The sequence below is a fragment of the Balaenoptera borealis genome (assembly GCF_965194805.1).
Source record: "Balaenoptera borealis genome assembly, chromosome: 12".
Taxonomy (NCBI): domain Eukaryota; kingdom Metazoa; phylum Chordata; class Mammalia; order Artiodactyla; family Balaenopteridae; genus Balaenoptera; species Balaenoptera borealis.
In genome coordinates this window covers 106,687,418-106,700,750 of record NC_138869.1, presented here as the reverse complement: position 1 = coordinate 106,700,750, position 13,333 = coordinate 106,687,418, and positions in this window count along the sequence as shown.

Below are 13,333 nucleotides of genomic sequence, written 5' to 3'. Positions count from 1 at the left end.
CCCTGCCATGCTCTCGGGCGAAATGCAGCATGGTTGGAAGCCCCTGCCGCTCAGAGGTGGGCACTGAGGGGAGAGAAGGGGCACAGAGAGCCTGGGGGGTGGTGCGGCTATGGCTGCCCGACTCTTTCCCCCTCCCCTTCTGCTCCAGAAAGTGACACTGCTGGAGACGAGACAAGCGTGTCAGGGTTCCCTGGAGAATCAGAACCGACAGGACGTGAATATATACAGAGAGAGAGTTTAAGGAATTGGCTCACCTGACCATAGAGGCTTGGTAAGCCCAATATCCGCAGGGTGGCCAGAAGCTGGAGGCCTCAGGAAGTATGTCAGTCTGATCCAGAGGTGTCTGCGGGCAGAACTTCTTGTTCTGGGGAGGTTAGTCTAGGTTCTATTCAGGCCTTCGAGTGATCAGACGAGGCCCACCCACATTATGGAGGGCAATCTGCTTTACTCAAAGGCTACTGCTTTAAATGTTAATCTCATCCAAAACACTCCTACACGGAAGCATCCAGAATAATGTCTGACCACCTGTCCGGGCACTGTGGCCCAGCCATCTGGACACATACGATTAACCATCACAGCTGGCACCAGGAGTCACTCAGAAGATGCGTTCAGTGGTCACTGGTTGGACATGGTGGGCCTCCCAATAGAGAGCCCGCTGGCTGTCGACCCGGAGCACGAAGCCCTCTGAGTCAGGGTGGCTAGGAAGGCTCTGCCTTCACCTGTGCCTTCATTCTCCACAGCACCGTACGGTGTAAGAGACACTGTCACAGTACATTTCCCAGGACGAGTTTCTGCCATCGTTTCTTGAAAACGGGACTGCACGAATGCATGTGTCTATGAATATGAAGACACGAGACGTTATCCTCTGGGTCCGGGACTGGAGAAGAGCAAGGGGAAGGAGGCGGGGACCCGCAGGCGTTTCCAGACTTCCTGCCAGGATGTGCTCCCAGGCTGCTCTGGGTCAGGGCACGCGGCAGTCTTGAGATGACCGAGCTTCATGGAACAGCCTGGCTTTCTATCAGGTTATGTTTTCACCAATTTGCTGTTTATGCAGCTATTTTGCAAACTCTCTTCAGTTACTGGGTGTTTAGCAACGTGACATATACACATGTGTGAATATAAATACACATTAAAACAAACTAAAATGAATTATGGAGGAAGAATTTTTTGGGGAGAATTTCATGTCTTTACAGTGTGAAAACTGAAGACCTTCAGCGTGTTGAAAATATGCAGTTTTGGGATCCCAGGAAAAATGACTTCAGGAGTCCATTTAAAATTGTCTCTGTGCTCTGTAATGGCCTATATGAGAAAAGAATCTGAAAAAGGGTGGTTATACGTGTACGTATAGCTGATTCACTTTGCTGTACAGCAGAAAGTAACACAACATTGTAAATCAACTACACTCCAATAAAAATTTAAAATATAAATAAAATCGTCTCTAATCTTTCTTCTGCCTCCACATGCGGCATTAGGTCAAAGAGTAAATGAGGAAATTTACTGCAGTTGTCCCACTACACTCAGGTGACTCTGCGCTGTTTCCCTTTGTTAGCACAAGTATCCCTGACGGCGTGGCGCGTGTCCCAAAGAACAGGGACTGAGGGCTGTATTCCCAACACCTGAACTTTATAGACGGCTGGTGAATGTTTGATGAATAAATGAATGAAGGGATTATGTTGTCATTTTTGCTGATGTTTATTTATACCTGGGGGGGAGGGTCGATTTGGGGTTTTAAGACCCCGGGAAGCCTCCTGAGAACCTCAGACTCAACACGTCCTAAACTGAACTCACCATTTTCTTAACCCTCTCTCCAGCTGCTTCTCCCCCGCCTGTCCCCCCACCATGCGCGCACACTTAGTCATCAAGCCAGAAACCCTGTTATGACCCGGACTCGCTGCCCCTGTTTCCCACGTTCAGCTGAGCCCTGGGGCTCCAGCGCTTCACCTTCTTGGTCCCTTCCTCCCACCTTGCTCCCCATCACTCTTGACCTGGATCCCGCAATAGTTTCCTAATAGGTCTGTCTCCTGCCAGGTGCCCCCTCCCAGCCAGCTCCAGCTCTGGCAGGGAGCTTTTTAAAATACAAACCCCATCAAGTCTCCAACCTCCTGCCCCAAACCTTCCAGTGGCTCTCCAGGCTGTCAGGACAAAGCACAGACTGTGGCTTACCCAGAAAGTTCTTCGTGGTCGGCCCCTGCCTACTCCCCTTCCTCAATCTTGTCACCCCCGACACGGGCCTTTTGCTCCAATAATCAAGCAACTGTATCTCCATAAAATTGCCTTCCTCCCCACAGAGCTAATTTCTGTCCTACTTTCTGGTCTCTTCTTGTTTTATCATCAGCATCTCTTCCTGCTTATTCTTTAGGGGACGTTTTCTCTCCACCCTTACGTGCAGGAGTGTGGATCTGCCCGTTACAGGCTCTGCACTCCCCTGGCCACGGGGAACATCTGGGACTCAGGCTGGGCCCCTGGATCCTCATCTCAGGACTTGGAATGTGACTGACGTGCCACAAGGAAGGACAGGAAATGCTGGGAGCTCCTTCCGTTATCTCTGAAGCTCTGACTGATGGTCAGTAAGTCCTTGCTGGCTGGACCCCTGGATCCTTGGATCTGCTCTGCTATTGTCTTTCCTGAGTCTGTCTTCAGATTCTTTCTAATATGATCTTGTTTTGCTTGAGTTGGCCAGAGTCAGATTCTGGGCTTGCAACCAAAAATCCCAAATCAACCCCCTCTCACCCTGTACAGTGCAGCTTCTGGGAGCTTCCAGACCCGCAGCCTGACCGAGATCCCTCCGTCTTCTGCTTCCAAAGGCCTCGCCTGGTCTCGGCAGCCGGTGAATGCCTTTATAGCCCTGATACCCAGCGCTGTCTCTGCCTCATCATTGGCACATGGTGAGTGCTGGTTACACGCCTTCATTACAAATAAACAGAGAAAGTAATCAGGAAAGCACAGTTTCACACAAATCAAGGAAATAGATGCTTACTTTTTCACCATTTTTAAATTTGATAACAGCTTTAATAACTTCCCACAAAAATATAATTTTATACACATTTATGCATTAATTTGGGTTATATGTCTTTTTTGAGCTTAAGGTATGAGTTGTGTGTGTGTGTTTTGTTGGAGGATGAATCTTCAAATCTCTCTCACATTATTTTTATTATTATTTTTGTTTTAATAGTGGGGGACTTTATTTTTTTATTTTTAAAAATTTATTTATTTGGCTGCGTCAGGTCTTAGTAGCGGCACACGGGATCTTTGTCGCGGCACGCGGGATCTTTCATTGCGGGCGTGCGGGCTCAGTAGTTGTGGCTCGCGGGCTCTAGAGCGCAGGCTCAGTAGTTGCGGCACACAGGCTTAGTTGCCCCGTGGCATGTGGGATCTTCCCCGACCAGGGATCGAACCCGCGTCCCCTGCATTGGCAGGTGGATTCTTAACCACTGACCACCAGGGAAGTCCCTCTCTCACATTATTTATTTCCTTATTAAAATTTTTATTGGGGTATAGTTGATTTACAGTGTTGTGCCAGTTTCACCATTTTTAATGAAAATCTTAAAAAAATATATAAATCCTCTGTTTTAAACAACATAAACTGAACAAACTTCAGCCGTTTCTTGATGACTTGGTGTCTCCCCTCGGCTGCTCTGAGCTGGCACGCGATGCTGCCTTAGCATCTCCTGAAGTGTCTGTAGCCTCTCTCCTGTCGCCACTGGATTAGCCCTTGTTTGTCAGTGTTTTTGTTGATAGGTTATTCAACACATTTTTTTATGGAAAGCATATCACGTGCCAGGCCCTGGGTTAGGTATTAGAAGTGCAAAGATGTGGCCACAGTTGTATTTGCAGGAGATCACAGTCTGGGGAGGGGTCAGGCAATTGACCAGAAACACAGACTAGAGATAAAGGTGTGTGCTGGTGCTGGGAGCACACGGGCAGGCACTTAATCCAGACAGGGAGGTGGTCAGAGCAAGTTTCCTTGAGGTGAGCCTCGAGGGAAGATGGGAGTTATCCAGGGGAAGAGCTTTCTGGACTAGGGCTGGGCATCTGTGTTGGGGACGCCAGCCCCTTCCCTTCCTCTGGGAACGGCTGCTCATCTACTCCAACTCTGGTTCTCCGGGGCGCTGCCATGTTCCTGGGGTGCTCTCCCCTGTACCCCACACAGGCACATGGTACTGTGGGTGGGCTAAGGGGAGCCCCCATCCCCTTGACCACAAGTCAAGGTGGGCACGCCGAGAGTCCTTCCCCATCTGGAATATTTGAATTGTCCCTGGGACATAGAGGCTCCTTCTGAAGGGGGTACTCAGGAGTCGGCCCGTGTGGAGAAAGCTCCGTAGCCAAGAGGGAGCATGGGGGCTACTGCAGGGAGACACAGACAGAAGTGGAGGGTCCTGACACATCCAGACGCTGACTTGTCATCCCCGTTTTTCTTATGGCTTGCTGGTTGACCCTTCCCTGGATCGCATGAGGCATTCTAGTACCTTCCAATAAATTCTTAATTATCTAATAAGTAATTTATAATAAATAAGTTCCTAAGAAATAGCTTAAGCTAGTCTCAGTTGGGTTTCTGTCATCCACAATCAAAAGAGTTCTGACAAACGCAGTGTCCTCACCCCTGGGACCGTCACTCGTGAGTCCGTGGGAGCAGGAGGGCAAGGGCTGTCGCTTAGGAAACCAGCCTGCCTTGTGGTTTCACGGGCATGGTGGGGTTGTCATGCCAACAGTGCAGACAGGTTTATGAATCGGATTCATTGGAGCCGTGTTGGAGGCCGTAGGGGCATGCAGGCTACATGACTTAAAGACCATCAAGGGGGGCTGCCACGCTCTCAGTTCTGAGACCTGGCCACCCAGAACGAACCCCGTTTCCCGCCCTTGCCTCGTCTTGAGCCCTGTCCCCTCGATCTCAGACCGCCCTTGGCTTCAGAGGATCGCAGCCGTCATCCAGATTAGAGCTGTCTGCTCCTAACTCCGTCCTGGACCCCAACCTGCTTCTCTATGGCACAGCCTTGGATGACGGGCCTGCCCATTCACTAGTATGACCGCACTCTGGATTATCTCTTCAGCTTTGACTTCTTATGTCCAAACTGAAAACTTAAAGGGACCCGTGAGCCACGAGGGGGCCCTACCTGTGTGGGAGCTGCTCAGGGGCCATCCAGACACTCAGCAGCTGAAAGATGTGAAATCATGTACGGTAACCCTTCCTGGACCTTCGGAACAGCTGCAGCCCAGCAGGCCACAGGGGATGATGATGGAGCCTCTGAAAAGTGAAAAGCGAAGATATTTTTTAGCAAAAATAGCTAAAAGGAGAAACATCTGGGGTTCATAAGGAGAGGGTAGGAGGGTAACTTGGGGGTCAGGGTAGCTACTGGGGCCAAACCCTAGTGAGCTGTCATCTGAGTCCTCGATTGCCCCAAAGCTGGTATGGTCTGGGGGAAATGAGTCTTATATCCATCCTTGTTTTGAGATTTTCCAGGCAGCCCTGGATGAGCATCTACACCCACAGTTGGGGCTCAGCCCTGGGTCCCAGGTGCTGACAAAGAAGTTCAACAAAAGCCTTGACTCCAGTCCTCATGGTGGGAACAAAGTTCAGTCTAGTTTCAATGCCAATGTCAACTCTGTCCTTGCACTTTGCTCTCCCCCCACAAGCCTCTTAGCGGCACAAAACAGGTCAGGAAAACAGCAGGTCTTCTGAGACACTTTCATCTCAAAGTGCAGAGCTGAACAGGCTTTCAAGGGTCAAATTCACCCAGACAGAAGAACGCCACGCAGATTCTCTTGTCCCTTCCTAAGCTCTGCTTGTCCGAAAACGTGAAAGAGGTTTCTCCCATCCTGGAGAAGTTTTCTGGAAAGGACTTTAATGGGCAAAGTGAGGAATAACAGCCCTTGACCCTGCAGCCTTCCCTCTGTCCCCTTCACACCGCTGGACGCTTACCTGACGCTGGGTCATTGCCGCCTTCTTTCTCTTCCTGCCAAAAGAAATTTGCAGGAGAGATCAGACAAGATATTTTGGTGAAACAGCTTTTAAGTATAGAGTCAGCTCTGGCTTCTCTGAGGCGTAAGGAGCTGGGGGGCTGATCTCGGGGGGCTGATCTCGGGTGGCCTCGGCCTGCAGCGGGTTGAAGCAGGATGTCGGTTCCCTGGCCAGAGACTGAAGCCAGGCTGCGGCAGTGAGAGCGCTGGATCCTGGCCACTAGGCCACCAGGGACAGTAGCCAGTGACAAGGCCCTGGCCCGTCGGCTTTGTGGAAATGAATTTCCACAAAGAGACAGAAAGTAGTGAAACAAGTGAAGTGTTTATTAGGAGGGAAAAGAGTGCTTGTGAATAGACACACACAGGCGGGCTCAGAGAGAGTCACGCCCTCCTGGCAGTTTGAATCACTTATGTGGGGCATTTCTTCCGGGTTTCCTCTGGCCAATCATGTTGCTTTGCCTGGTTCTGAGTTCGTATTTGGTTTATCTCAGGGTCCTCACCTGTGTGCATGCGCATCTCTTAGCCAAGATGGATTCCAGCGAAGAAGCCTACGGGTAGGTGGACATTGCCTACTGTGGGGTGGCGCCCCCTCCCTTTTGACCCCCAGGAGCCTTTCTGCGCACGTGTAGTCGGGAAGGTCTCCTTGAGTTCGAGAGTGAGGAGTATGTGGTCTCTTATCTGGGCGGGGCTCATCTCCTCCTCCCACCTGCTAGTCTTCACCTTGGAGCATCTGTCCACAGGGGACAGACCCCTGCTGCTCAGCCTGGGGCCCATCTCTCTCCTGCCTCAGGGCCAGGGAAAGCTGTGAGGTCCTGTTCGGGGGTAGCAGCCTCCAGGGCGCTGAGTGGGGATGTGGCTGGGAGGCAGTAGCCGGAGGGATCAGGAGGGAAGTGAAACAGCCCAGGAAATTCTCACCCGGAATCCACCCTCGAATTAACAAAACATGGTGCTGGGTTAAATTGGAAAAAGTCGGGAGAAATGCTGAATGCTGAATGACTCATCTTGAAAGAAGTCGGTAAGGCAGGTTCTAAAGTCTCAGCAGAAGCCTGGGGGGACCGGGTACAGGGGGTACAAAGAGTGGGAGCTGGTCCTCACCCAGGGACTGACACCTGGATTTGAGTCAGGTGAGGCGACCTCGGTGCAGCTCAGGTGGCAGGAGGTCCCCAGCTCTACCCCTGTCAAGCCTGGATGTGACGGCTCCAAGGGGACAAGCCCCTCCTAGTTCCGAGGGAAAGGGGCAGTGTTCCAAGCCGACAGTGAGAAAATCTATGGAGTATATTCCAGTGCAAGTAAAGGCATCTTTCAGAATTATTATGTAAATTATACACAGGCTGGTCTCCTGCCCATGTATTTACTGAGACTCTGCGATGGAGTAGAAGCTGGAGGGTGGCAGCCACGGGGGGGTGAGACCTCCAGTGAAGGGGCCCACGACAGGCTGGAGGCGGCTAGGCAGCCCCCTGGTGTCGGCTGAGAAGCCTTCCATCCAGCTCCACGCCAGCTGCACCTCCCCCCGGTGTGTCTGCCAAGAACAGTGGGCTGAGAGGGTTACTGCAGGGTCTCCTCAGGCTAGAACGTAGACGGGGAGCCTGGAAAACGGGCTCTGTGCCCACTCACCCCCGATGACTCCCTGGCCCTGACTGCTGGGCCCCTGACCATAATTCATGAGTCTCAAGCAACAACTCTGCAAACTGGCTTTTGATGAATCAGGACTCTAGTGACTTTGGTCATTTGGTGAATTACTTTCTGGAGAATTGATCTTTGGAGGAATGCGGGGGACCCCTCCAGGGCCTGTCTCGGGTCTAGTGGACGCGTTGAGATGGGAAAGTTTACCCAGACAGAGCTCGGTCTCTGGGCTGAGCTGGGGCTTAAAGGTGATGGGTTGCGAGTGGGCAGAATTTTCCCTAGGGCTCTGTGCCCTGCAGTCGCCCGAGGCTGGGAGCTGCACTGCTGCAGAGCAGAGGGTGGGCATACAGGGGCAGGCGAGGCGAAGAGCCTCCGAGAATGGACTCGAAGCGAGGGTGCTGGGTCAGGGAGGAAGGGAAGGAGCTGCTGGGGGAGGGAGGGTGAGGGAGGGGTCCCACCGAGCACCGTGTGTCTCTGCTGCTGGGCTGGGCGTGTGGGCGAGCCTCCCTCCCTCACGTCCCTGCCTTTGGTTCTCTGCTTGCCAAGGCCGTGCTTATCCGAGCCCGCCTACACCTCCCCGGAGGGAAAATGCTCCTTGGTCAGAGGGCCTGGTGGCTCTCCCTGGGCTCTCAGGCTGCTGTCTGTACCCGCAGCTCCCTGCTCTTATTCCTTCAGGATCACAGCTGACCCAGCCCTTCCCACGGCAGTTTCTTCTTCTTGCCCTGGGTTGTTTGTCATTTTCTCTGCAAAGGTGTGCTTTCTGCTCCCCAGATGCCTGCCTCTCCCCACTCACCCCTCCTCTTATGAAATGAAGTTTAGGGACTTCCAGTTAAGAATTCTTATGTCTGTGCAGCTGATGAGCTGGGCGCAGGCCGGGGGCTCACCGCCACACCTCCCCCACCCCACCCCCGGGGAGGAAGATGGAGTTCCCCTTTCCTCTTCTCTCTTTTCTGTACAATGATGGGAGTGCAGTTAAATATCTTTACATTCTCTTTTTTGTGTTAAAACATCTTTATTGAAGTATAATTGATTATTAACCATATGGCCTTGAGTGAGGTCTGGGGAGACCAGATGCAGATCAAGAGAAAGAAATCAGGTAGAGTTTTACTGTTTTGTTATACTCACAGCTCTCTGGAGACGGTGCTGCACACAGGCAGGGACACATGGGGAAGCACCAGGTCCATCAGGAGGCCAGGGAGGGGTGAGCTGTGGGAAGAGCCCCTATTGTGGTTTCAGTGGGAAGGAACAGGCAAGGCAGGGTGAGCAGGCATAGGATTGGCCAGTTTGAGTAATTTCAGAGGACTCTAGGGCACAGGGGGTGTCCTGGTTGTCTGGTCCCTGGTCCTGGGGTGATTAAAGTAGGTGGATGGTGGCCCAGAGTGTGAGAGTCTGATGAGGGAGGTGGTAGGGGTGTGGACTTAATTAGCTGCTAATTAAGAAGGGGAGCTGGAGCTTCCCTGGTGGTGCAGTGGTTGAGAATCTGCCTGCCAATGCAGGGGACACGGGTTCGAGCCCTGGTCTGGGAAGGTCCCACATGCCGCGGAGCAACTGGGCCCGTGAGCCACAATTACTGAGCCTGAGCATCTGGAGCCTGTGCTCCGCAACAAGAGAGGCCACGATAGTGAGAGGCCCGCGCATCGCGATGAAGAGTGGCCCCCGCTCGCCCCAACTAGAGAAAGCCCTCACACAAAAACGAAGACCCAAGACAGCCAAAAATAAAAATAATAAATAAATAATTTAAAAAATAAAAAAAAAAAAAAGAAGGGGAGCTGACCAGCTTCTAGCCAGGGCCTCAAAACTGGGTCAAGATGGCGTTAAAAAACTATATTACTTTGACATAAAATAAAGTATACAGTTTGATGATTTTTGATATACATAAACACTTGTGACACCGTCACCACAATCAAGATAGTGAACATATCCATCCATCACCCCAAAGGTTTCCTTGTGCCCTGGGGACCCCACCTCCCCAAGTAGCCAGTGATCTGCTTTCTGTCACGGTAGAGGAGTCTGCATTTTCTGAATTTTACATAAATGGAGTCACACAGTATGAATTCTTTGTCTGGTTTCTTTCACTCAGCATTATGACCTTGAGATTCAGCCGTGTTTTTGCATGTGTCAGTAGTTTATCCCTTTTTATTGGTGAGTAGTATTCATTGTACAAATGTACCGTTTACCCATTGGGTTAATGCACATTTGGGTTATTTTCAGTTTTGGCTGTTACTACAAATAAAGCTGCTATGATATTCATGCACATTTGTGCACATACATTTGTACGCATATATACTTTTGTTTCTCTTGGGTAAATACCTAGGAGTTGAATGGTTGGCTTGAATGGCCCACGTATATTTAACCTTTCAAGAAAAAGCTGTTTTCCAAAGTGGCTGTACGAGTGTACATCCTCACCGACACTGTGCAGGGAAAGGGCTCCAGCCGCACCACACGGGGTGCCAGCACCTGGCGTGTCAGTCTTCTAAACGTTACTCATTCTAATGGGAGTGTAGGAGTATCTTATGATAACGCTGCTGTGCGTTTGCCTAATGACTTTGGATGGTGAGCATCTTGTCACTTGCTTATTTGCTGTCAGCAGATCATCTCTGGTGAAGTGTGTGTTCAGATCTCTGGGATACAATTTTTCTTATTCGTTTAAATGAATTCTGTTGTTGAGTTGTAAGAATTCTTTATGTAATCCACATACAGGTTCTTTGTTGCATATATGTTTTGTATATTTTCTCATAATCTATGTCCTACTTTTAAAATTTCACATTCATTCCCTTTTGAAGGGCAAACATTTTTGTTTTGATGAAGTCAAATTTATTTTTTCTTTTGTACTTTGTGCTTTTTGTTTTGTATTTAAGAAATCTTTGCCAAAACTAAGGTTAGTAAGATTTTCTTTTCTGTGTTCTTCTAGAAATTTTATAGTTTTAACTCTTACATTTAGGTATATGATCCACTTCCTTTAATTTTTGTAGTGGTGTCAGGTAAGGGTCCAGGTTGATTCTTTTGCATGTGGACATCTAATTGTTCTAGATTATTCTTTCCCCCTTGAATTGCCTTGGTACTGTTGTCAGAAATCAATTGACTGTATCTACGTGGGTCTGTTTCTGGGCTCTTCTATTCTAGTCATCGATTCCTCTTTTACACTAAAAATACAGCATCATATATTGTAGATTTATAATAAGTTTTTTCTTTTAATTAATTTATTTTTGGCTGCTTTAAGTCTTCATTGCTGCGCGTGGGCTTTCTCTAGTTGCAGCGAGCAGGGGCTACTCTTCATTGCAGTGCACGGGCTTCTCCTTTCAGTGGCTTCCGTTGTTGCGGATCACGGGCTCTAGGCGCCTGGGCTTCAGTAGCTGTGGCACGTGAGCTCAGTAGTTGTGGTGCACGGGCTTAGTTGCTCTGGGGCACGTGGGATCTTCCCGGACCAGGGCTCGAACCCATGTCCCCTGCATTGGCAGGCGGATTCTTAACCACTGCGCCACCAGGGAAGTCCCATAATAAGTTTTGAAATCAGGTGGAGCTGGTCTTCTGACTTGGTTCTTCCCTTTCAGAGTTGTTTTGGCTATTCCTACAACCTATTCCTTTGGCCTGTGCCAATGCCACCCTGTTGTAACTCCTGAGGGGTGTCCTGTGTCTGCATGTTTATCAGGGCTGGTTCCTTCCCCGCGTGCTCCTAACCTCTCAGAGTCAGAGGCTGAGCCGCCCCACCTGCAGCTCCCAGCTCACGCATCGCCTGGACTCTCCTGTCCCCAGGAGGGTCTGGGGGCCTTGAGGACAGAGCTAAGCATGTGCAGAGAGGACGACGGGAGAGGTCTGCCCTTCCTGCACGGGCGTGTCTGACCGAAGGGTGTGCTGAGTGGTAGAGGAGCCAACGTCCACATGGAAAGATGCGGTCAGATTCTGCCCAGAGGTCTCGAGATCTGAACACTTGAGGCATAAAGACACGTTTGTTTGGGGACCGGTGGTGAATAGCAGGGGGAGAGGGTGGGAGAGGTTCCCATGGCTTTTCTTTGAAATTCTTTCACAGCAGCATGGCAGGATTTGTATAAAGAGGGAGTTTATTGGCAGATTCTGAAGGAGAGAGAGAGACAAGGTTGTTATTTTCAGGCTGCCAGTGATCTTCCATGTGTATGGTGTTTTTTCTGCACGGATTACAGGATGCTTTACAAATGTTAAGTGGCCAGACAGTCATCAATCCTTCGAGCATCCCCGTGAAATGAAGAATACAGTTGAATGGTTTGAGATGAATGCAAATTGCCTTCCACCTATGCCCACCCCCCCCACCCCACAAATGGCACAGTGAGTGATGGAGGAAATCCATCACTCTGTGCTAGTGGGATGCTGATGGGGGCCCCGGAGCTCCCACCCAAGGAACCCCGGCCATTCACATTATGCCAGATGCTCTTTATCCAGGAGGGTCTTGCTAATAGCCAGACAGACATTCCTCTGACAAACTTATGCATCTTTTGGGAAAGAAGTCCTGCAACCTCTCTAGGTAATCCTGTTCAGATAGAAATATGTGATCTTTTTTCTATAAAATCTCCTTTAATTTTATGTACACATATGCACATTTATGTAAATTTACACATTTACAAATTGTTCTTCAGGAGACAGAAGGAAGAATCATTGACCACACGGGGTGAGGACTGGCTCAAGGCTCGGAGAAGCCCTGAGCTGCTAGGGGAACAAAAGTGGGGTCGAGTAGGGAGAGGAGGGAGGGGCAAGGCAGGAACGGGCAGCCTGAACACTCCTATTGTCAGGAGGGCCTGTGTTCCGAACCTGACTACAGCGCCGAGGCCCAGAGGGAACCGCAGGAGCTGCACGGCTTGACGGACGGCTCACTTTACCGAAGGGTGCCGCCCGCTGATAAAGATACCAGTTAACGCTGTTCTCTCCCGAAACTGAGATACACCCCTTTGATCTCTTCATCTCTTGTTTGAGAATTCTTTTATCTCCCCTCCAATACACACCCTCAGAATCAAAAACATAAAGTGATGAAAACCTGAGGTCTCTGGGTGGACCTGTGAACTTCTCTATGAAGGTCCTTTCCTACGGAGCAGTTCCCCGCAAGGAAGAGGCTTCAGACTAAGACAGACGTGGGTCTAAATCCATCTCTGCTCCCTGGTACTTGTGAGACCCTGACCAAGCTCTGTAACTCCCCAGCATCAGTTTACTTATCTATAAAATGGGGACAAGAGTAATTATAATAATTATATATAAATGCATAGTTCTATACATGAAATTATAAAATGTAAAACATAACTGAAATATTATATTACAAATATAATTTATAGATATATAATTATATATATATGTATAAAAATAGAAATAAAATAATTGCCTAGAGGAGTTATATTAGCTATGACCATTTGGTTATGTTTTTTTTTTTTTGGAATTCCTTTATTTTTATTTATTTATTTATTTATGGCTGTGTTGGGTCTTCGTTTCTGTGCGAGGGCTTTCTCTAGTTGCGGCAAGCGGGGGCCACTCTTCATCGCAGTGCGTGGGCCTCTCACTATCGCGGCCTCTCTTGTTGCGGAGCACAAGCTCCAGACATGCAGGCTCAGTAGTTGTGGCTCACGGGCCCAGCTGCTCCGCGGCATGTGGGATCTTCCCAGACCAGGGCTCGAACCCGTGTCCCCTGCATTGGCAGGCCGATTCTCAACCACTTCGCCACCAGGGAAGCCCTGATCATTTGGTTATTTATTAATGAAATAATATAATACATCCCAAGGTTGGCTTATCCGGAGCTTTG